This window comes from Sphaeramia orbicularis, chromosome 14 (assembly GCF_902148855.1).
Source record: "Sphaeramia orbicularis chromosome 14, fSphaOr1.1, whole genome shotgun sequence".
In the NCBI taxonomy this organism is placed as follows: Eukaryota; Metazoa; Chordata; class Actinopteri; order Kurtiformes; family Apogonidae; genus Sphaeramia; species Sphaeramia orbicularis.
In genome coordinates, this window is record NC_043970.1 from 10,283,474 (window position 1) to 10,309,073 (window position 25,600).

The window sequence follows — 25,600 nt, forward strand, 5'->3', positions numbered from 1 at the left end:
TGTAGAGCCCTAAAAGGTTGCCTCACAGGGCTTTACAGAATTAGTTGGATATGAAAACAAAGAACAGTCAAATAAACAGCAGATGAAGGAAATGGATTAATGACCCTCCTTCTCAGCAAGGACCAAATACATTGGTCAAGGGCACTGATGGGAGAATTAACATTAAACTCTGATATTGGGAGAATCAGAGAACATATGGGGCAGACATACAAAGTCTAAGTCTGCACCTCTGCAGCAAATAAGTAGCCCGTCGAAGACATTATACACCACCTGGCAAAAAAAGTCCCCACCTGGATTTAACTTTACAAATAGTTCAAATCCTTCAACTGAATCATTACTGCTGTTAATATTTTTTGCAATTATAACAACTTCTCATTGTCATTTGTCAATCATCAGTTTGTTAGACAGCATAAAAACTGGAAAATGTCAAGGTTCATCAGGCTGAAACTGAAGACCCTGGTGCTAAAAGTACTGAAGTCACATTTTTGGACAATTCAAGTTGAGCATATAAACATGTATTTGTTTAGCTAAGTCCACCCTAAAGAGGTTTTTAACAGACTTTTTTTGTGACTTCAGTACTTGTAGCACCAGGGTCTTTAATTGTGAAAGATGTTCAGGGGGAGACACCATTTCCACACATGGACTGGACACAACAGAGTCCAGACCTGAACCCTATTGAGAATCTTTGGAGATCTCCATTACCAAAACAAGACCTTGGTGAAAAATTATTGAATCGCAGCAAATACATCCTGTAATCTGTTTTTTTTTTTTTTTTTTTTTTTTTCCCAGGAGGGTGTGTGTGTGTGTGTCTGTGTGTGTGTGTGTGTGTGCATGAGTGTGGGGGGTGGGGGTTGAATTTTTAGGATAATAAAATAAATCATTTAATCCATGTGATGCAACTTTTAATACTGAGAATATTGTTTTATGAGAAGTATAATTCATACGTTCAGACTTCTCAGTGATAACCAAAATAAATTGTGCAGATCATAATTGGATTGCTTTGGAACATTAAATCACCTTTCACTGTGTTCTCCTTTTCTGACTTTTCTAAATTGCTGGGGTTTCAGTGGCATAAATAGTAAATAAAAAATAAAGATAAGATAAAGGGTATTTTACAAGAAGAAGTTTAGTGACTTCATTATAAAATAAGGCTGATGTCATTTGTATTTGATTACGTGAATTCTTATTCCTGTCTTAGTCCACGTAACTTTAAGACTTCATCATTTCATCATTTACATGTAGTTTAGTTTTAGGACCTATGTAATATGAAATCTGTAAGACGTAAAAAAAAAAAAAAAAAAAAAAAAATGAAATAAAGGAAAATACATGCCCAAAATGATCATATCTTTCATCCTGACGGGGCATTCGGTGTTTCTCTGCCTCACACAGACACATCCACGCATGCACACACACTAACACACACGCGCATACACACAGGTGTCGCTTTCCAGCGCGATGAATCTGCAGATGCAGCCTCACCGCATTCGGCGTGCAGCGGCTGACGTCAGGAGGAGAGCGGAGTGAGAGGAGTTGAAATAGGGCAGAGCAGGAGCGGAGCGGCGGAGAGGAAACCAGCCGGAGGAGCCGGAGGATGGCAAACCGCTGCTGAGAGTTGGGACGCGCTTACCTCCGTCGTTACTGACAACAACTGCTACTGATACTAGACCCCACCAGCCTAGCACTAATCTGAACCCCTTTTAAGAGTCTGCCAAGCGGGAGGAGGGGAGTGGAACTAACAGTTTGGACCCGGTCGCTGTGAGGAAATCTGTGGCATATTCGCTTGAAATTCCCTCCTTTCTTTCCTTCTTGCCTCGGAATACCACAGGTAAGGTGGAAACTGCTTCTACTAATGGGGTGTTAAAACAGAAAAACAAAAAAAATCTTGAAGCTGTTTTTACAAGTTTTTTTTTTTTTTTTTTTTTTTTTGGAGGGGGGTGTTTTATCTGCACTATTTGCATTGACAGTGTGAGTGAATGCAAAGTGTGAAGAGCATGGCAGTGGCGTGCTTTAATTCTGAATTACTTTGTGAGTAGCTATGGAGAATTGCATTAATAATAGAAGCCGAGCTCCAGTATTTTACAGCCAGGAAAGATGTGTGAGATGCAGCCTTATAGCGCAGGGCGATGTCAATGACAGTCTGTGACAGTGTTAACTATACTGCCTGCTCTGTCGCCTATTGTCTGACTGAAACGCGGGGTGTGATTAATCATTCAATATGACCAGATGCCAGCTTTTGGTAACCTCGTCTAACCGTGCAGCGGCTCTACCTGCTCTAAAACAACAGGGCAGTGTGTGATAAATGGCTCCAGTAGGACTCTTCTTCCCGGATGCGCCAGGTTTGCTCCAGCAGCAGAGGGACTGAAATGATAACATAGTGAGACACGCACATCTCCGGCTGTGCTCTCTGGCATAGATTCCAGGTCTGTACACCGCCACCTCTCACCCGGCCCCCCTTTCTTTTTCCATTAGCCAGCTTTTTGGCAGGGCGCTGGGAGGACTTCATCTATTAACGATCAGTGTCTTGTAAAGCGCATTCCTCCCCTCATCTCTCCTTAAGTCCCAAGAAAAAGAAGAAGAAGAAGAAGGAGGAGGAGGAGGAGGAACAGTAGGAGGAGGAGGGGGAAGGAGGGAAAAAATTCCTAAACAAGATGAGATTTTCTTGTCTGATTGTGTTAAATGAGCTGCCTCAGCGCTCTCACATGGGAAAATCCTATCAGTGTCACCAGAGAGCTGGCACAGCGGCAGCAAAGCCCCCGTGACGGCCAGCGAAGTGGGAAATGAGGATTGGTCGGCGCGCTGCCGCCGTGATATACTGTATGTAGCGTATTGCGCCGGAGCTCTCCATGGTGCTGAAAACGCTCCAGCCTCTTGCTCCCTATTCCACTCCACTCCACTCCACTCCTCTCCACTCAGTACATCTCCCACTGCTGCGCTCCATCCTCTCTCTGGGGTTTTGTTGGATTTCTTGTGTACCTGGAAGCACATACGGAGCCAACCTCCAGTATCAGAATTTTGGCCATTCATCACTGTGCTATCTGTGGGAAACTGGTAGTAAATTCCAGTCCGTCTGCTTTATGCAGGCCAACAGCTCCTCCAACTCTCAACTCACACATAAAAAAAAAAAAAAAAAAAAAAAAACTCATACAGCAAGCTCACATGCAAAGAGACACAGATCAATAATTGTGTGTTCTGCCCCTGAATGAGAATATTAATGGCAGTGTTTCTCAGTTGAATCTATATGCACTGGAGCGCTCCTGCTTTACACTAACTTACTACCTATAGACATGAGCTTTGCAAGGCAAAGTAGGCAAACATGTCTAGGCACAGAATGAGACACTGGTAATGTATGAAATGAAATATTATGTTTATTGATTTTTTGGACTTGGATTCAACAGTTGGATGTGCAGTGGTTTTCCTAACAGACTCAGTAAATACTGGATGGAAAATAAGTGAAAACAAGCGAGCAAGCAAAACTACATTTATGGAGCATATTTAATTCCAGTTATTGCAATAAAGTTTAGGTAGGCTATATATGTCTATGTGTAAAGTGTGCGATATAGACTTAAACATTGTCGAGACAAGCACAAAAATTGTTCAAGTGATTTAAAAAAAATATGTAAATTATTATCACAAGCAGCAGCAACTGAGCGTTACAATTGAATAAGAAATGCATGACAGCAATTAAATTCCAAACACTAGACAACAAATATAAGACATGAGACAGAGGTGAAGCTAATAAAAGAAGTGTACTTTAAACACAGCCAAAGAGACCGCATCTGCATTTACAAAAAGCAGCTCTGTGTCAACCATCAATCATAAATAAAGTCCTGTTTCCTGGGTTTTTTTAAATGCTTAGTTTTTTCCCCCATTTTTTGAGGGGGAACCACATCATATCATGAACCCTGTCAGAGCCATTCTGTAGCTCACCCTGGGGTCACAGTCCATGGGTCTAGAAATAATGATGCGGCCCCGGATAGTGACTCAGTCGCACTTATTGCATCTCGCAATCTGGTGTCTAACTTATTAGCTGTCTCAGAGAGAGCCATTATAGTGCGGTGTCCAGCAGATTATGGCTGTTTCTTGTGCTACAGAGACAGCCTAATAGTTGGATGACTCACACACACACACACACACACACACACACACACACACACACACACACACACAGATACACATACAGACACAGATTGAAAGTGACGATGCACAGGCACACATAGCTATCCATGTCTATGATACACACACAGTTGAATTAGGCTTTCTGGAGTGCACTCTTACTTGCTAAGCACTTAAATCCTGCAAAAGCCAGCACCATATTGAAACAGCATATGTGAGTAAAAGCGTCCGTGTAGTACGTTCTGCATGCTACTTTAATAAAGCTGAAATTTCAAGGATGGCAATAAAGGTCTAAGCTGCTGTTTTGTAACCTGGCTGAGGCAGAATATTCGCATGCTCCTGCATCTTTTGCATGATAGGCTATTCTTAGTCTTGTCCATTTAAAATGTCTCCAGACTGTATTTAAATATAGCAACGTACTGTAAGCATGTAATTGACTTTTTAAGTGACACTGCAAAAAGTGTAGCTGGGCTTTTCCTCTCCAATAGACTAAACACTGTCAGTACCTGCTGTTGTCTGGTTGTTATGCTCACAAAAACATAATTGGACTGTTTTTTGTGCTGTAGTGTTGTAGAGGTACTTGTGGTGTTGATATTCTCAACCACTGGAAATGACAGAGATTTAACATGACCTTTGCTCTGGCTTTGGTTTTAATATAATTCATGGATGTAATAAATGTGGTGCTGTATTGATCCTAGTTGACGATTTGTGCCTGTGGGGTTAGAGGTCAGGGCAGCAACAGAGCAGCTGTCATGGTGCAGGTGGGTTTGTTTCTCTGGGACATTTCAGCTCAGTGAGTGCTGACATGACAGGGAAAAGCAAAGTGTCTCTGAACACTTCACTTCCTGACCTTCCACAGATGCACAAAGAAGATGGAATGTCTGTTTTACATGTCAGTACATGTTGGGTGTACAGTAAATTTGCAAGATATTGGGAATTTCCATAGCAATGTAGGAGACTAAGGTTGCAGTTGAATAGTCACTAAAGGTGTGAACTGTGTCTATTCTTAAACTCCTTAATGGAAAACATCATGTGGTAAAAAAAAAAAAGCTGAAATAGACTTTGAAAAAAAAAAAACATCTATGGTGCTGAGAGAAGTCGACTGCACTTACAGGAGGCTAAAAGTAGTAATTATGCGACAACAGACGCTAGGGACATGGGTTTGACATGATGAAACTACAAAAAGAGATAATAAAATGTACATCGTCACCCCATGCCTTCTTACCATGTTGTTTCATGTAGGCTATAAAAATAGACTTCCCAATAAGAAGTATGATTTCATTACCAAGGTCATTTGTTTCATTACAAAGTCTATTAAAGACTATGCAGTCAGGCTGCACAGTGGTGCAGTGTTGTGACTGTCTCCTCATAAGAAGATCCTGAGTTTGATCTGAGTACCAGCTGGTGTGGACCTTTCTGTGTGGAGTGTTCATGTTCTCTCTGGTTCTGCGTGGGTTCTCTCCGGGTACCCTGGCTTCCTCCCACTCTCTAAAGACATGCACCTTAAAAGTTTAATTGGTCACTCTAAATCACACATAGGTGTGAATGTGAGAGTTAATGGTTGTTCACGTCTATATGTTGAACTGGCGACATGTCTAGGGTGGACCTCAACCTTGACTGATGGTAGTTGGGATAGACAGCCAGCACCACTGCCTACATTCCAAGCCCTTCAGGGGATAAAGCAGTTTCAGAAAGTGAATGAATTTATTCATATATCGGCACAAAAGTGAAGCCAGCTGGTTGTTACATTAATAGTGTTTGCTCAGTGTCATTACCTTCAATGTTTGCCTTAAAATGACGTTATTATGCACGATGGAGCTATGATGTTAAGCCTACGAATCTACAACTGGATAAAACCTTCTTCTTAATCTTCAGTGCTAATTTAAAAACACCACCAGGCTAAATTTGTGACATATTAATACAATCAAATAGAATATACTTAGCTTCAGTCTGATTTGGCTGCATTTCTCTTCCTGCTAAAGAGATGATCCGGCTTAATCCTCACCTTTATTAAGGCGTCTGTGACCGAAGACAATTTGAGTGATATTCCTAAAGTTTATCTATAAAACAGCAAAGACCAGGAAAGAACTAATGCAAAGTTGAGTGAAGTGCTATATTAATATGATGAATAATTATTAATAATATAACTTATGTTGCACTATTACTGTATTTATCATTGTCAACTCTTACAATAATGATCCTTCTCAATCTCAATGACCCTCTATCTGTGTATTTTTTCTTCTTGTTTTATAATGTAAGGTATTGACCTCTGAGCAGTGAATTTATTTCTGCAGCCAATTACAGTACCGTATGAGCACACAGTATAAAAATGACCTGACTCTGGTTCATTCTGCTCTTCTCACTCACCAAACTACTCTTATTGTGGTTGAGTTCTGTCTGAGAGACAAAACTCTGGATAAAATATACACATAGAGACATCACTGTTGGCTCGAACACAGAGTTGTTGCTGGATACAGAGAGTAATGAGGATGAAGCACGTGTTTTGATTTTATTTTCTCTGGAACATTCCCATGGAGCTGTCTTTCCAAACTTATGGTCAGGGCCCAAAATGGGTCACAGAGCTATTTTTATTAGGTCACCACTTGGTTAGTAAACAGTGATGTCATGTGAATTGATTGATTGATTTTATTCTCTGGATTCAAATAGTGAAAGTGTGTGGAAGGTTTATACATATTAGCTGGATTTCCATTATCCTCAGAAATAATATAAATTGCACAATAGAAAACTGGTCATGGAAACACCGAAATGTTGCTAAAACTATCAAAGATCAAAAAAAACTTTTTACGCTCTCATGGGGTGGTTTTTAAGATGTTTTGATATAAAAGTATAGCGCAAAAGTGTAATGGAAATACATTTTGTGCATTTTCACCCATCTGTGCACGGTGGTTTGGTTCAGGTCAAAGGTCTCACCTGTGACCCTGTACTCAGAACTGGTGCTAGGTTGTTTAGGGCAACAGCCACTCGCTTTGGTGTAGGAACTGCTTCCCGAGGGCATGACAAGTCTGGTGCCACAAGAGGTTCAATAACATCACAAAGTTCATTAAACATTGCCCTGGTCATTTGGAAATTGTGGATCCACAACTCGTTGGTGAATTCCTGATGTACAATTCTCTCCCAGAAATCCATTCTGCATGGCCGCTGATTTTGCCTTGGGACAATTATATGTTTCCTTCTTCTTTTGTTTAAGACAGTCACTGCAATAGCAGTAGATGCAATCGACGCTACAGTGCCAACACCGTGGAGGTTTTGTATGAAACTCAGTGAGTCCGTCTTCCTTAAGCGAGCGTCTTGCGAGAGCTATACAGTATTGTACAAGAATTACGGCATGTTGCAAGATGGACTTTATGAGAAGCTAAGCACTCTTCAATGGAAAAACCTACAAGTAGCACTTTGTTGAAATTGTAGAAATATCGCTTTTATTGTTCGGAAAACTGTAATGGAAACCCAGCTATTGATCTATTTGAAAAACAGGGTAGAGGTAAGAGATTTCAAAACATGGCAATGATGTAAAATATGCAACAAGACATGGAATATGTTGCAAGGAAATATTTAGAAATGGCAAAAAGGAAAAAAAAAACACAATGTCAAAAATTTTACAACTCATATCAACATTAAAATAAATTGAAAGGACAAAAAAAGTATAAGAATTTTTTTTTTTATTATTCTGATAGGTTTTTTTTTATGGTGAAAGATTGTGTAAATTTTAGTCCATCACAATTAAAGATGTATTTTTTTAAATCTGGGTCCTGAAAAGATAAAATTGATTAATTATTTTTGGTCTTAAGCTCAAAATGTTTTTGGACTCATAGAGAAATGAAAGTATGTGTGTTGATTTTTTTTAATGCTTTGGAGCATAACTGCTGGGAAAAAAACTCATAAAATAACTATTCAATATTTTTCTATTTCACATTTTTGTCACAATCCAAATCACTGTCTTAAAAGGTTTGTTTGTGAAAACAAGTAAGAAATGTTACTGTTACTAAAAACTTTTCTCTGACTGAGCATTTTACAACAATAATGTGACATTATAGTTCACAAATGGGTTGAACCTGATTGTTACAGTTCAACACATACATATATTAGCCAGTTATATGTTATTTAACTCCAGTATGCTGACCCATATCCTTTCACAGTCATCTTCATCATTTGTTTTTTGTCAGATATTGGACAGCTTTATCTTCTTTTCTTTGGTAAAGGATGGTCCAGTGTATCCTATGCTAGAGGTGACAGGAAACAAAGCACTGCAGCTCTTTTCCTTAGCATTTACAGAAAAAAAAAATCTGATAACTGCAACCTGAGTATGAAATTATATTAACCTCTTGAGACCTAGTAAGGCATTTTTGTCATTTTGGGGATAAGAGTTTCACAGCTTTACATAAAAAAAGAAGCTATCTACTGCAAAGGATATTTAAAAAAAAAAAAAAAAAAGAAGTTTCAGACAGAAAAAATGTTGCATTATACTGGTTCCAAGATGCTTATTTATCATAAAAAAAGCCAAAGCCCTTTCTTTTCTTGGGTCTACGGAGGTTAAAATGATGTTCATCAGATATTTAGCATTTCAGCTGGAGTATAATGATGCAGAAATTAAAATGTGTGACTCTGTCCCTTTTGCATTACATTAAGGTAGACACCAAATGTTTCCAACTATTTGCACATAAAGTGCCCAAGAAGATGATGCAGGATAACATTTAATTAGAATAAATTGAATTTTTCATATCAATTACGATGTCCCGCTTGCAGACTGTTTAAGTGTTTGGCATCACACCGCCTGAACCCCATGCAGAGCTTGTCTAATCAGGAGCAGGATTTATTTTCACACAACAAAGCCATCCCCTCGGGTAAACCAAACCCACTTCCTTCCTCTCTTTTTTTTTTGCCTGGTGACTTTAATTTGTTTGGCTTTGTGGATTTTCCAAAGAAATATAATGAGCCATACTCCAAAACAGAGGTTAAAAATACCCGAACAAAAAACGTGTATTACAGATGGTGAGTCACGGCCTTGTTCACTATACAATCACATCCAGATAGCGCAAACGAGATTAGTTTAAGACTGAACTGACTGGAATTCTTTGTGTCTGGGTTTAACGCTGACAAAGGGAAATGCACAAACATTGTGTTAAATTCATTTTGTGGAGACTTAGCCATGAAACAGCATAAAGTACCCTGTACCTAACCTTTTCCTGAACTTTTCTATGATTCTAATTCAGTTCAGTACTTTATTGTCATTGTATAACAAACAAGATGATTCCAAGCATGATGATTTAAAGCTGGCATAGCCAAGGTTATCTAACCCAGACGATAGGTCAGAAGAAAATGTATGTTTTAGTAAAACCATGGTTATGTATAATTTCTATATTTATGAGTAAAAATGTGATTCATATATCAACATTACAGTTGTAGAATTTTCAGTTTGTGCTTGTGTTTACACCTCTGACCAGAATATAGCATGTCTTTGTTGTTTGGTTTTGCTTTAAGAACTGAGTATATTGACGAAACTAATATCTAGTGACAAAGCAAACTGATTTTCGATGAGGCCACTACATAAACAAACACACACAAACATTTAGTTTTTTTTTTTTTTTTTTTTTTTTTACATTTATTACATAGCTTTTTATTGGTCATTGATGGCTCGCTGTTGTTTCTGTTGTTCTGTTTCCATAAATAACGGACTAATGAAATTAATGAAAGCCACAAAATCATTTTCATTTAATTTGCAATGTAACTGTCTTCAATAATCACTTTGGATCAATGGGAGTGGACCTTTATTGAACACACTGAGGAGTTATTGAAGTCTCCCAACAGCATCCCCTCAGTGGATCAGTAAATCAGAGGAACAGTGGGAGAGGAGGTGGTCCGAGTGGATGTCAGATAAACAAAATCAAAGACTTTGCCACCTGAGACCAGAGTATCCAGAGTCTCACTGGTGTTTAGGTTTAAGCAAAAGAAGTACTTTGGTTTGGGTTTGGAAAACATTGCATTTTGGCTTAAATATTATGAAACACATTATGAGTCAGTCAGTCATTTCTTCTTTGTGATTTGCTTTTGTAGTAAAATAAACCCTAACATTTTTCCTAAACCTAACCAAACCAATAGTTTGGTCAAACATGGCAAAAAAGAAGAATGAACTTGGGTGTATTATGTATTGACTAAAACCATCTAAAAATAAATCATCATCTCATTATTAGTCATTACTCGAGAGCTTTAACAAGGATGATAAAAGCTTTTTTTTTAATTTCAGAAAAGGTTCAGGTTGGTGTGAATTAATCCTCAAATTACAGTGATGATTTTATAAAAAAAAAAGAAGCTGAATCCTATAAAGTGACTGTATATATTGGAGTTATGTCTCCATAATGAGTAATACATTCAAACACACACTGATATCCACGAAACATAACTGTTTAACATTAAGCCTATGATAAATGTAAATGACATTGAAAGTAAGAGGGAATTATGGCTTTCAGCATTTGATTCTGTCCTTTTTCTATCCCTGAGATGCATCACCATGCCGCTCTGTTCACCTGATAAGCCCCCCTGAACTCCCGCTAGAGCGCAGGGACACCAAATGTGGCCGACACAATTCACTTGAAATTCTGATCACTAATGTTGAACTTCTCAAAATGACCTTTACTGCTGCATCCTGTATCAACACGGCAGCTGAGCTCAGAGCATCGGCAGCACAGCTCTGAGCAAATACTGCTCACTGCCTGCTCTGACTGAACGGAGGAAACTGACGAAAGAGACAGCCAGGAGAGAAATGCGTATGAGGGGGGTTACAGAAAGGACACCTCCTCATATAATTGTTTTCTGCAGTGAGTTTAGTCAGCGATCTGCCTGTCCCTTTTAGTTATTATTCCACAGGCTCCAAATTGTGTCTCCTTTGAGTCAGTTTGTCAAATCATTTTTGGGTAAAACGTTTACTTCATCCACTTTAGTCAAACCCAGGTCTATTACTGCTGTTAAAATATTCATCATGTCAGTTAGACTCTGATCATTTCTGGTCAGAGTAGGTTTCTGAAACAGGGCTAAAAACGTATGCACCATTAGTTCATGTATAATAAAATACAAGGAAACATTATAAAGTTCTAATGCTACTCGACTTGACTCAACTCAACTTAAATAAGAAAGAACTTTAAAAGCAACACAGTTGGCCAAAGTGCTGTACCCAGACATAAAAAAAACACAACACATAAAATAATTAATAAGAACTAGAAAAGCACTTGGAGAGCGCAGACCTCCGCCAAGGCAGATCAGTGCCCCGGATTTGGATGAAAATTTCAGGAACTATTGATACTGGCACAAGGAACAAATGATCAAATTTGACAAATTTCCTGAAATTTTCATCTAAATCCATCCATAACTTTTTTGAGTTATCTTGCAGACAGACAGACAGACAAATAGACAAACCAACGCCGACAAAAACATAACCTCCTTGGCAGAGGTAACAATCAACAACAAGTGGTCCCAGGCACAACAAACTGTGCCCCTCACAGGCATTGTAGTTTATTTTGGCACTGATCCAGCTGATGTCATCATGTCTATGCATGTGTTGATGTCAGCATTGACATAGACAGAATCATTTTGGCCTTTATAAGTAAGTGAAAGAAAAAAAAAAAAGATTTTAAAAATTCAGAAAAATCTGAACTTTGACCTACTTTTCCCAAAATGTAATCACATCTATTCTAGGTCACCGGCAATCTATAAACTCAATTTGGTATGAATTCAAATGACAGTTTTCCTGCAGAAGTGTTAACAAAGAAACAAACCGAACCAAAAATCAATACCCCTTGCCTCCCCTTTGGGGGGTGGGGTAATAAAAGCCAACCTCTCCCACTGGGTTAAAAGCTAAAGAGAAAAAATGTGTTTTAAGAGAGGATTTAAAAACAGATATTGAGTGCCTGATGTGCAAAGGTAGTTCATGTCACAGTTTGGAGGCAGCGACTAAAAAAGCCCTGTCACATTTCAGCTTCCTCTTTGTCTTAGGCATGACTAACAATGTGAGACTGCCAATCTGAGAAAGCGTGAAGGGGTGTACGGCTGGAGCAGGTCAGACAGATACTGCAGGGCAAGGGCGTTAAGGTATTTAAAAACAAATAAAAGAATTTTAAAATCAATTCAGAAACAAATTGATCTATCACTAAAAGAAATTGGCTTAGCTAGACAGATCAAGTCGGGTTGTGAACAGTGAAACAGAGCCTGTTTTACATGGAGGATTTGAAGAGTAACCTCAGCTCCATTCTGAGTCCATCTCTGCACACAGCATGAGTCTGAAAAGTGCTACAAAGTCAACAAGAGCTGTGGAGGAGGTGTGGAGGGTCTGAGTGGGCAGGTGTGGATTTTTGTGACAGGACTAGTTCAGGGACATCCTCATGATGGGGAATTACACTTACTATGTGAGACTCTAAAAGGGGTAGTTTGAGGGGTTTGTATAGCTCTTCCATCAAAAAAGGTCACCAAAAATAAGCCATTTCAAGTGTGTGTTATATTTAGAATATTTTCCCCACTTTATCTGCCCAGCGTATACAGTCCCTCTTTCCAACTGAGGACCAAAGCCCTGAAGTGCTCTTGACTCACTCAACAATGACAGCAATTCTGGATTTTCCAGCCCACTTGTGTTACTGTGTGACTTTGGTGCATAAGTTCAGATCCAAACTGACAGCAGTAATAGACATAGGCTTTTATATATACACTGTTGCCCATTAAGTTGGAGTTCTTGGTAGTTCTTCTTGGTTCAACTGGACTGGTTTTGCTTTTGGGCCACCTTCTTGTAATGAATAGACAGAAGTGAGTGCTACAGAAATCTGTAGCACTCACAGATTCACTTTAGTAAATAACACATGACTCCCCAGTTGTATTATAAGATAAAACTATTCCAGATGAATGTAAGAGGAACTATCAAAAAGAATGATGACCTGGCCATTGAAAATTTACACAGACATTAAGTTGGAATAAAATATTTTTTGCATCTTCTCATGAAATGATTGTGACAATGTGATTTATTCTTAATAGAGTAAGTGTAACTGGGACTCATGTTATCATTGCATTGATTAAATGTGTTTACTGATGTGCAGAAATAGGACTAAAAAGAGGAATGTGTCTGAAATTGAAATTATTCCAACTTTATGGCCAACAGTGTATATAAATAAACATACAGTCCTACGCAAAAGTCTTGCGCCACCTTCTTGTACTGAGCAGACATTTTTAGGTTGATATAGTGTCTTTTCTCTCCAGAGTTATAGATAAATCTGTCAGGTAAAACATTTAGGTTTTTCTCCCTTATAATGGTATGAAAGTACAATAAGAAAAAAAAAAAAAACATGTACTCAGGAATAAAATACAGAAAAGCAGAACTGAATGTCTTCTATATGCACAAGTCAGTATTTACTTTGATGTCCATTTGCATTTAATACATGTTGAACTGTGAGTTGGACTGTCTTGAATCTCTCGTAAGTAATCTTGTGGTTTATTATAACAGTTACTTATTCCATTGTGGGATTTTTTTTTTTTTAGACTTGGGCTTTATACTTTTTCTCTGTGTAGATGATGCAATGCAGCTTTTTTAATATTTATAAATTGGGCTGAAATGTTTCTTTTTAATCTCTTTAGTTTCTTTTCCATTTTTGTAAAGCACTGTGAATTGCCCTGTGTATGAATCGCGCTATACAAATCAATCTGCCTTACCTAGTCTTTAATGCTTTTTAAATGTTTCTTGTAGATTCCAGTTGCATCTTTTTAATAGAGATTGAGAAATGCTTATGTATGGTCATCATAACCTTGCTAATACATCAACAAAATATTGGCAGCCTATAGCTTTTGCATAGTACTGTATATATGTGTAACTCTAAAAACCCTGGTGGTTCCTCAGACAGCAGTATATCAGCTTCAGTTCCCCAGTTAGAAAAAAAAAGAAAAGAAAAGAAAAGAAAATGAGGTTTTGCTGAGTCTCTATGAGGGACACGTGAAGGATCCCAAACTGTTAACTCTATGTAAGCATCAAGATGGAATAACTCAAGTATTGATCTATTTTTGGGTATTGTAACTACCATTGGTGTGTTTTGTCAAAATTAAGTCATAAATACTCATTGCTTTACACCTCAAAAGCAAGTATGTAGTGTTTAGTGCAAATTCAGGGACCACAGGCACTGACAGAATGAACTTAGTTTGTTTTGATAGCGACTAGCTAACTCCACACAAAATGACATCCCATACAGTAGGGGTATTAGAAAATATCGGTTCTGCAATATATCACGATATTTCATTTTACAATACTGTATCGATATTAAAAGTACTGTATCGATATTTTTAGATATTTATGCAAATGCAGATATGGCGGAAGTCATTTTTGTTTTTCTTTATTGTTTATATCTTATTTATTATTATTTAACACTGTTTGATTAAACAATGGCTACTTGAAGCATCCTAAAAAGTACTTTTGACAGTCTGAGAGGCCTTGTTGGGACAAAAACAATATTATGATGTTAGTTATGAATTTATAGAATATGAACATTTGTGCAGGATAATCTATAATATCTGTAAAACAAAATTTAAGTTTTAACATAGGAACATTTTTTGATATAGTATCAGATCCTGTTGTGATCAAATAAAAATCTGTTTAGTATTTGTGCATATTTCAGGTGTAATTCAATTCTTCCAGGAAATAATCTTTTTTCAAAAGTAACAAAAGATTGCCTTTTTAACAGTATCATGATATATCATGAGATATGGTATCGTGATCCTAGTATTGTGATTTGTATCGTATTGCCAGATTCTTGCCGATACACACCCCTACCGTTTAGTCAAACATAATTCATTTTAATAGACTTTGTCCATGGCAAAACCACAAAATTGGTCATTTTCTACAGTGCTGTTTTTCATGGGTTGATATTATCTGATTAATCTGCTTTTTCCTGCTCCATATTTGTGTCTATTACTTGACCGGTTGTAGTGTAGTTCATTCATTTCAGACAGCTGTAAGCCAGAAAAGTGTAGTGAGTAATTAAGTTCTAAAATGTGGACCATTAAATGCTCTCCAAATTGACTCAATCAGGTCAGAGTTGATCAAATTAAGTGCACTGATACTGTTTTAATCCCTTTTCACTTCTATTTGATGTGTCCTTGCAGAGTGTAAGGGGTTGATGAGCTGCTGATTACTGCTTTCAAGTAAACCATCTCCTGAGTTTTAGCTTCAGTCATAATTCAAATGTCTGTAAATAGACCTAGACTGCTTTGGCAGAGATGATTTTGTAGCTGCAGCCTCTACTTGTGTTGACAGACAGTTAAGGATTAAATGATATCACAAACATCAGTGTATAGTTTCATACATTTAACCTGTGTGTTGGATTAGCATATGTATAAGCTGTGGGTATTTCCCCTCGGTTGCAGTAGCATAACAAGGCTATATCCTTAAATCTTAGACTTAAGCTCTCACCAAATGTATAACCTGCATACTTCTTTAAATCCTGATATCATGAATTCATATCCAAATATGTGCATGTGATTAATTGAATCCATGGCATTGAAAGCTCCTTCTAGGCAGCAGTCAAAAGCCGGAAACCCCTGTGAATTAACTGTGAAACTGATGCTATATATAGAAATAATTCAAGATATTGCATTTTATTCTGTCCTGTACAGTTTTTTGTTTTTTGTTTTTTTGAATGCGCAGTTACATCAGAATCCGATTTATTCATAGCATCTGATTCTACAATAAGGAGACAGTGTATTTGACAGTCACATATGAGATACGTAGACACTTTACAATGTAATATTCACATGACTCTTATCTCATCTCGCAGATTGATTTCCTGCTGCTCCAGCCGTGGATGCAGCAGCTAACAACAATACATGTCCACTTACAGACTCTTCTTAAGTCAGTGATTGCATAAGACACTATTTTGGAACCACCCAACACATGGAACCACCCAAAAGAGAATTCAGTAAAGATGTTTGTCTTTCTGTCACAAATTTCGGTGTTGTTTTTTCCCCCTTGCCTTTGCATCCGTCGTATAATTAGCAGGAGCAGGTATCTTAGCTATCCAGGCAGACCGCTGCGCTGCAGATCCTCCTGATACCCCTTTTACTTTTACAGCTGTGTCATACAGGCTGCGGGGGATTTTTCTAGATTTAACAGACACTCATTGTTTGTGTGTGTATGTGTGTCTCGTAGCCACATCTGACAAGCAAAGATGTGGGCTTTTTAACACCCAAGGGCTGCGGATCTGGTCACAGAAACTTGTCAGAGAAAGAGCCCAGAAGTCAATATCAGTGTTGAGTAAGAAGGGGAATGAGGACAAGAATAGAGTATGACACCAGAGGAAGGCGCCTCTTACTCTTCCCCTCGTTGTCTCCAGTCTAGAGAAGGGGTCTTATTACTAGCTAACAGCCTGGAGCTCTGTCTCTTCTATAGAAGTAGCAAAGAGAGAGTGTCAGACAATAATTAATTCTGAGGAAGCCCGGATGATAAGGAAATCTGGTCCTTCTAAGGCACTGCAACCTGCATTATGTCTTTTTGGAGGTCTCACTGGGTCTTTCTGTGTATATTTCTGCACAATCTGAAAAGCCAACATGTGCAGCTGTTTCTCAGCAAAATTAATGCATTAACTTTTTCTATCAGCGCTACCATATGTCTTTTTTTTGTTTGTTTTAATTTGCTTTAATGATGCTCTTAATAATACACTCATTATTTGCTCTGCTGTTTGCTGTTTCTCAGTTATATGTGTGCCCCTGCATCCCTATGGATTATACTTTTTATTGCGACATTTTTAATTGCCAAAAATGTTGTTTTCTATTATTTCATTGAAATGGACTGCTTGGAATTTGTGGCTGTAAAAGTGACATAAAAGCTGCTGTGAGTATTTGCTTGGGTTCCTTTTCTTCAGTCATTTTGTTTTACTGAGTGTTTTAGGTGTCAAAACAGGGTGGAATTATAGGTTGTTAATAAATAAGGCACTCAGAATGTTCATCATTAAGAGATTTCAGATGTTTAACATGAACTGTGAACTGGAACATACTGAACAACAAGTACTTGAATTTTGGCCCAGTAGTTCATGTTTTGGGGCTCTTTTTTTCTAAATCAGTTCAGTTGCTTTTTGGCACCAGGTTGAACTCCAAAAAGCAGTTAAATGGTCAAAACTTCGTAAAAACATAGTAAGTAAGTAAGTAAGTAAGTAAGTAAGTAAGTAAATAAATAAATAAATAAATGAAAATCTTGACAACACTGCAAACAACGATAAAAACAAAAAAACAACAAGGAAAATGGTTGAAAGAAAAGCCCAAACCATCTATTTTTATAGCGAGTTGGGGTCATTCATTGCTCTGTGTTTTTCCCCCTATGACCCAGGTGGTGGGGGGTACACTGAGCATGCTCAAATGTCTATGGAAAGCACAAGATCTACTCTCTCAGCAGGTTTTAACGTTTTTCCTATTGGGCAAATGGTTGAATTTTTAGGAATATTTTAAATAAATCATACATTCAGAATGCTCATCACAGACACGTCAGGGGCTAAAGGTTTCAACTTTTCTTCTCCTTAAAGTAAATAAATACATTTTGCAGTGAGATTGCATGAGGTATTCATCCAGTCAGTCCATTACCTGCTGTAAATCACTCACACAGGTATACTACCAACACTGAAGCTAAGCAATGCAGGAAAGCAGAAAAATACTATTTTAGCTGCGCTAAAATGGGCCACCTAAATAAGAAAATATCAGTTAAAGTGTATGTTATATTTAGCAGACTTTCACCACTTCACCTTGCAGTCAGAGAGCCCATTCTGGTGATAAACTGAGGCTTTCTTCAAAGCAGTTGAGTGCTGTCTACCAAATTTCCACATTGATGATGTCTTCAGTGAAACATCTTGATGGTTGATGATTTTGAGGAAATGGATAAAAAACATGTCCAGCCCTGCTGTACAGTGTATAATGGGTGTTCTCTGTTGACAGTATGATCAGAACGAAAACATCTTTGTCCTTGTGGAAATCCAATTATTTCGATTTATTAGCCGCAGCTCTGAAAACCACTGGTAAAGGAGTTTATTTAGTATATATTGATCTGTTCTGAAGGAAAAACATGGGCAGCTATATTCAGAAAAAACAGAAACCAAGAGCTGGATCTACAAAGGATGGATAACAGTGTCCATTAATTGCATAGGGAAGTGTGCTCAATTTGCAACCGCAATTTGTCTAGTCTTTTTGCATTAAGTAACAAAGGGGTTTGGGCTAATAATATGCTGGTACAAACACTCCTGTAGCGCTTTTGCATGAGTGCATTGTGCCCTTGTTTTGCATTGGTTTGTAGTGTTTCAGATGTTTCTTTCCATTTCAGCTGCAGATTGATCCATATGAAAACAGCAAATACTTTCAGATTACATGTTTTAAATGAGCAGACACAAGTACACACACACTCAGGGCTCTACATAATCAAACCAAGGTTCATGCTTCTACAGTATTAGTATAGTATTATAACATAAAGTACTGCAATGTCATTCAAAATAGGCTCCAATTAATGTGATTCAGGCAGGCCTTTTTTTGAATTAGATGTTTTTTTTTCAACAAGATTTATTTGCATAGAAAAGGGGAGATTTTTTTTTCGTAATCTGAATCCATCCAAACAACACAGTAGATTCTACCATTTGGTATGTGATGGTTTGTGAATTACAGACAGCATTTTTTAATCATTTGCACCTACAAAAGCCACACAATCCTTTTGTGGTTGTAACCCTAAGAATGGATTAATGCCTCACACAGAGCACAATATCCTGTTTCCTTACATGTCAATAAAATAATGATAGTTTGGAACAGTGTATCTCAAGTTCAGATGAGTACAAGGGGAGCAGAAGACACCAGAAATCCAACCCTTCTACAAAGCCATCAACCAGACCCTTTGACTGGACCTCACAGGATACAGGAGTTGAGGGTGTTCCTTACCCCAATCAGCTGGTTTTTTGTGTGTTTTTTTTTTTATCAGTTTTTTTTTTTTTTTTGTGTGTGTGTAGTTTGGACTGTAGCTAAATATCTTAGAACAGCAAATTCACACAATAACTCCGACTAACAAACCAATCAATCAAGTCAGCAGTAGACCAGTAGACCAGAAACTCCTGTGTTCTGTGTGGTAAAATGGTGGTTTTGATCAAAGAAATATAACAGCTTCAGTTCCCCATTCAAAGTGTTGTCTGATGGCAAGTATTGGGGATTTTTCATGCCTTTATTGGCTGGTTGAAGTGAAGAGAAACGGGAAATATGGGGAGAGAGAGTCAGAGAATTACATCCTGCAAATAGAGCGCAGTTTACTGCTTTTAGCCTTCAATCTGTGTGGTACATTCTGTCTGTCTGTGAGTGTGAGCGTGCACTTGATTGAGATTTGTAGGTGGGATTTCAACAGCAAAAACATTTTCTTGCTTGTTGCTTAGTGTTTGTGTCTATTATTTTTTTAAAACTATGATATCTTAGAGGTCATAAACAGACTGTGTATATGTACACTGTTGCCCATACAGTTGGAATGAAATGATTTACCTCTTCTCATTAAATGATTGTGACAATGTGATGTAGTCTTGATAGATAAAGTGTAACTGGGACTAGTATTTAATCATTACCAGGTCAAAGGTGATTACTGATGTGTATAAATAGGAATAATAAGAGGAATAGGAATAATAATTGGGAATAAAAAAATATTCCAACTTTAACCCTGTAAAGCCTGAACCATTTAATCATTGACAGAAAATTCCAGTTCTTCGAAACTGGAGCCTTTATTGGTCCTTCTGAACAACCCAAAACAATTTTTTTTCAAATATAAATTTCCATGTATGAGTTAAATTTTGTATCATATTTGATACACTAGGTCTCAGTGGTGAAATGTTATTATTTTTGAACAAACAAAAACATAATATAATACAAACATGTCTAACAAATTGGTAATTCCTTTTCAGAATTGGCAAAGTTCTGCCTCCTTCCTCATTAATAACTATCTTGTAGTGTCACTGGAAAGGCCTCTGGTGAATGAATTCCTCCCCCCGGTGGATTATCAGTATACTGCATGTATCTAATTGTATACATCAGGTTTTTCAAGAAAAAAAAAATATCACACTGATCATGTAGAGGGCCTCAAACCTCATGTATCAAGTATGACACGTTTGGCGTTATAGGGTTAAGGGCAACAAACCCTACTTTAATATATTCAATCAAACTATTTCCAGGGACTTTATTGTTCTTGCCCATTTGATATGAACCCTTTAGGTGCCAGAGTTTTTTTGTTGTTGTTTTTTTTTTTCAAAAAATATTCAGTGTTGATACGAAGATTTCAAAAAGCTCTCTGTTTCATTCAGTTATGTTGCTTGTCGCAATATTGCAACTTCAGGGTGAACAGGGTTAATTAGGTGAATTTTATAAAAGCAAACTGATTATAAATCTTACTTTTACTGAGATTTGTAAATGTGCCTGTCAGTCATCAGTTTTGGTTGATCAGTAGTGCCCGTCTGTTGGTCTGAGGTGATTTTCATAAAATTTGGTGAAAGGAATTTCTTAACAGAGGTTGTTCTAGTTGCCATACGTTACAAAAGATCCTTTTTAGATCCTTGAAACTTGATAAACTCGTGTTTTTATTACTTATTGTTATTATATTAGATCTTTTTCTCTCTTAATCAGCTCTGTCTTACCTGCCAAAGTCAATTCATTTTCTATGCCTGGATCTGAGGTTGATACGAGCTGTCAGCATGTAACCGGTGTGCTGTCAGTCCAACTCCCGCCTCCCCACACACCCCTGTCTCATTTCAAAGGGGCAGTGCTTTTGAGCCTTTTACGTTACAGTGAATGACACTTCATAACCTTATCTTACTGGGCTAGCGTGCTGTATAAATCCTCGCCGGTAACACCACTCCACAGCAGCCTGAGATTTATCACATTCCTTGTCATAAAAAAATAAATAAAAGAAGAGAGGGGAAAAAAAGAGAAGAAACCTGAAAGAATGCGTATATCCTGCTCACCTTGAGTGTCTGGAAGATAACTAGGGTTAGAGCGTGTGATCCTGATACATGGCTGACAGACAGATTGACTCCCCTGCTCTCGTCTGTATCTTCTCCAACCACACAGGAATAAGAATGAAATATAGAAGAGCGACTCACAGCCGCATCCAGGCGTCACGAAAACATTTCGGGCAAAGGCGATCCCCTTGGTGGCTCTATTTCATGCTACATAGACATGTGTCTGAGGAAGGTGTTGTTTGAAATGTGAGTGCAGATAGGCCGGGAGACACTGTGTGACGGCAGAGATCTCACCCAACATGAGTTTAAAGCAGCACTCGGAGTAACAGCACGTAGAAAGGTCTGTTCCTAAATGGGGCACGCACCATTTGGGGAAAACAACTACACTTACAAAGTGATTGACAGCTGAATTATTATGTGCTTTTTTTTTTTTTTTTTTTTTTAGGCATAGCGTGTTATCCAAATTGATAAAATATAAAGTCATTGCTTTGACAGGATTATTTTATTAATTAAACTTAGATTGTTCCTGAGTGTTTGGACACTTTCTTTCTTCTTATTCTTTTTCCATTTTCATTCCTTATTTTTCAGTTTATTCTTGGTTTGATGTCTCTTTTATTTTGTAAGATTTACTTTTCATATTGAGAATTTTTCATGTTTTATATAGAAAGTCTTTATTTATGGAGGTGGGAACTGACTGACAGTCATCAAATATGATTTACAAGACCAGTTTTTATTAAAAGGTCCCATATAGTGCCAGGTTATATTATTCTTGGAAATATGAGCCGTTAACCCTCCCCAACCTACCACAGAGCAAATATTAAAACATAAATTCTTCTACCACTAAAACAGTGCTGCTATTAGCCGTTCTGTTTTGTTTTTGTATGTGCATTGAATTTTGTCAGCTTTATTGTGCTTTGTAAAAGTTGTAATGTTTTTTTGTTTTTTTTTATTTCTGTCACTGTCACTGATTTCACGTCTAGTCTTGTTATGGTCTTTGGCTGCTGCAGAGATCACATGAATCAAACTATAATTCATTTTCCCCTTGGTGTGGTTAGTTCAGGCACAGTAAGTCAATGTCGATGCCAAGACCAAGGGGCAGAAACCTCAGCTCCAAAATGAAACCAATGTGGAAGTGTCTTAAAGTATAATGCTGCTGACAGGTGGCTCCACAAAGCATTCAAGTCTCTTTTATTTTCTTTTGGAACCTCTAATAAGTTATCTGGAAGTCCTTTATTAAATTGTTGCTCCACACAAATTAATTAACCTTAAAATTAATTAAATAACATTAACCCTATAATGCCAAGCGTATCATATTTGATACATGGGTTTTGAAGCCCTCTACATGACCAGTGTGATATGTTTTTCCTTGAAAAATTTGATGTATACATTTAGATACATGCAATACATGGTTAATCCACCAGGGGGGAGAAATTCATTCACCAGAGGCCTTTCCAGTGACATTACAAGATTGTCATTAATGAGGAAGGAGGCAGAACTTTACCAATTTTGAAAAGGAATTACCAATTTGTTAGACATGTTTGTTTTATATTATGTTTTTGTTTGTTCAAAAATAATAATATTTGAACACTGAGTCCCAATGTATCAAATATGATACAAAATTGAAACTCATACATTTGATATTTGAAAAAAAAAAAAAAAAAAGTGGTTGTTCAGAAGGACCAAATAAGGCTCCAGTTTCAAAGAATTGGAATTTTCTGTCAATGATTTAATGGTTCAGGCTTTACAGGGTTAAAAGAGCAGTTCAGACCTTACTGGACGACATCATGAATACTCGATCCACAAGTTAGTGGTCTGTGGCTGACTGGTCTTGCTATAGTTCTAACGTTTAGTGGTGTGTTAAACCAGCTGTACTCCACATGTTTGAGCCCCATGGCTGCTGTAGCTGTTTATTGTGTGTTTCATACTGGGGATGAACCAGAGTACATAAACTGGAGCCACATCTAGTAGTAATAGTTGTAGAGGCTTCAAATGGTTTCTCAAGAAGTGCGCACTAGTTCAGAACACCAGACCTCCAGTTCCAGTATTTATTTTCTTGCCCTTCCAGTCCAGATACATAGAAGAGTGAATGTTCTCAGATATCATTAGCCCCATAGCATAATTACCTAGGTCATGTTTTTGGCCAAATTGTGATATCTGCATAACTTTCTTCTCCTAAACACTGCTGAAAACTGTTTATATATAAGGCAATACTTTGCCTCTTACCTTTCTACATTTGTACATTATTGTGAAGAGAAATTTTGATATTCATCCTTTCTGCACAAATGCTCATGTGTTGCTTTCTGTTCCATATCTCCATACAGAACTGGGTCAAAGGGCTGTTGTTTACACTGTACCTTATGTGTGGAATCAGCTGCAGAAAGACTGGAAACTAACTGACTGGATTTCTCTGAGTGCTTTTAAGTCCAAACTGAGAGTTCTTGAGGCCTACTCCTTAACTTGTACTTGTTTTTCTTAATCTCCTTGACAATGTTTTTTTTTTTTTTTTTTTTTTTTGTATTTATCCTTGACCCTTTATAGGGCACTCATTAAAATACTCTGAAATTCAAAATGTCAACCATAGTGTGTTATTGCAGGACATAACAAGACATTATAACTTAACTTTTGTGAAATGTTTCAAATGTTTTTTTTTTTTTTGTTTTTGTTTTTTTTATGTCAAAAATTTAGGGCAGTGAAGTTACCATATTTGGTTCCTTACCAATGAGTGTAAAAAAAAAAAAAAAAAAAAAAAATATATATATATATATATATATATATATATATATATATATATATATATATATATATATATATATAAACATAAATGCTGATCCAGACTCCTGTCAACATAGACATTATCCCTTTGAACATCATTCCTTACATTAGTACCATTACTTCATGGTACCTAACAAAGCAGGTACACTCACTGTTCATGCACCTTACGGACCCTATAGACCACATTGGACCTGAGGTTGTTGCCTCACTGTCCTCACTTTAGCTGTTGCTGTCAGTGTCTTGTAATGTATGTGGAAATTACCAAAAATAGTCACTTGCCCAATAAAGGGTTTAATGTGTCTGTTATATGTGTTTTAACTGTGTAATCTTGGAAACTATGTGTTGTATTTGCTGCTGCCTATCTTCATTAGGACACCCTTGTAAAAGAGGTTCTGAATCTCAGTGGGATTTTTACTGGTTAAATAAAGGTTAAAAAAAAAAAAAAAATTGTATCATTGGCTATGAACTAGAAAAAAATGACTTTGGAAATTATGCCATGAGGCTAACGATATGGCACATCCTAATTTTCATACAGTCTTTAATTGTATGAAAAGAAACTGAACAAGGGTAAAGTGCTGGAAATTTACAAACCAAGGGTCTGATTTGTGCCAGAGCAAATGTAGTCCAAATGTGTGAAAACAGCTTCATTTTTCTTAACTCTAACCATGTAATAATGTAATTATTTCAAAACACAGTGGAAACCATAATAGTCAGTGTTGTTTAATGGAGTATGTACTATACTTGAGGGTGGTGAACTACAAGCCTTACAGTTTCAGTATTTGGTGTTCAGGCTCCGCAGATGTTATTTCTCCTGTCCCTCCCACCCTCGTTTGTAATCTTTTTAAATACTCAGCAACTTAGAGGGAGGAAGCATGCTGAGTGGGGACTGATTGTCGTACTGGAACTGCATGTGTCATTTGTAACTGTGACAGCAAACCTTCCTGGAGCACAGAGCTGGGACAGGGAGCAGGAAGGAGAGCCCTGCCTGATCACTTGAATTTGTCTCAGAGCTCAGCTAGAGACCTTCCTCTGCTGCCATTACAGAGAGGAGAGGAAGAGGGGCTGAAGGGTTTTTAATGCAGCCGTCGTTTACATGCCAGGTCTAAATTTGGCTCCTCTACATACCATTTTAGTAGTGCTGACCGATAAATTGTACTTTCATCGCCACTGTGATATGAACACGCACAATAAATCAATATATGCATTTCATAATTAGACAGGATTAGAGCTGTGGGATATGGCAATGGAATATAATCATGACACATTTTCCATTCTGGTCAATACTGATATTTATGACAGTGTATGATTTGATGAAGCTGCAAGCTAGAAGCATGTCCTGATAATGCCTGAAGCCTGAAGAAAGAGGGTTTATTGGCTGAACGTTCAAATATTAACATGGCCCTGAAATTTTATTCTCCCACTTTACATTACTTGCACAATTATTAGGCAAGAGTTGGTGCCAATTTTGACTATATAATCATTTTTATGCATATTTTCCAACTCCAAACGATGTAAATTCACTTTCTCATAGGAATAAATCATTTTCAGATATATATTTGTATATTAAGAGAGGCTGTGGCCTAAAATGATTAACAAGGTAAAATGGGTCAAAAAGGAGACTTAACTATCAGTGAAAAGTCAAAAAATGTAATATACCTTTCACATGCTAAACTTTTAATGTATTTAACCTTTATTTAACCAGGTTGGTTCCACTGAGACTTGGGATCTCT

At 37.4% G+C, this 25,600-nt stretch overlaps 1 protein-coding gene across 2 annotated transcripts in view; it reads left to right on the forward strand.

Moving 5' to 3' along the window:
- Window positions 1-1,556: 1,556 nt before the first annotated feature.
- fstl4 (follistatin-like 4) overlaps window positions 1,557-25,600 on the forward strand; it is a 450,022-nt gene continuing 425,978 nt past the window's right edge. For both annotated transcript variants that reach the window (XR_003937211.1, XM_030153338.1), the window contains exon 1: window positions 1,557-1,825. The gene's annotated coding sequence lies outside the window, so the exon portion shown is untranslated. The remainder of the gene's footprint in view (window positions 1,826-25,600) is intronic.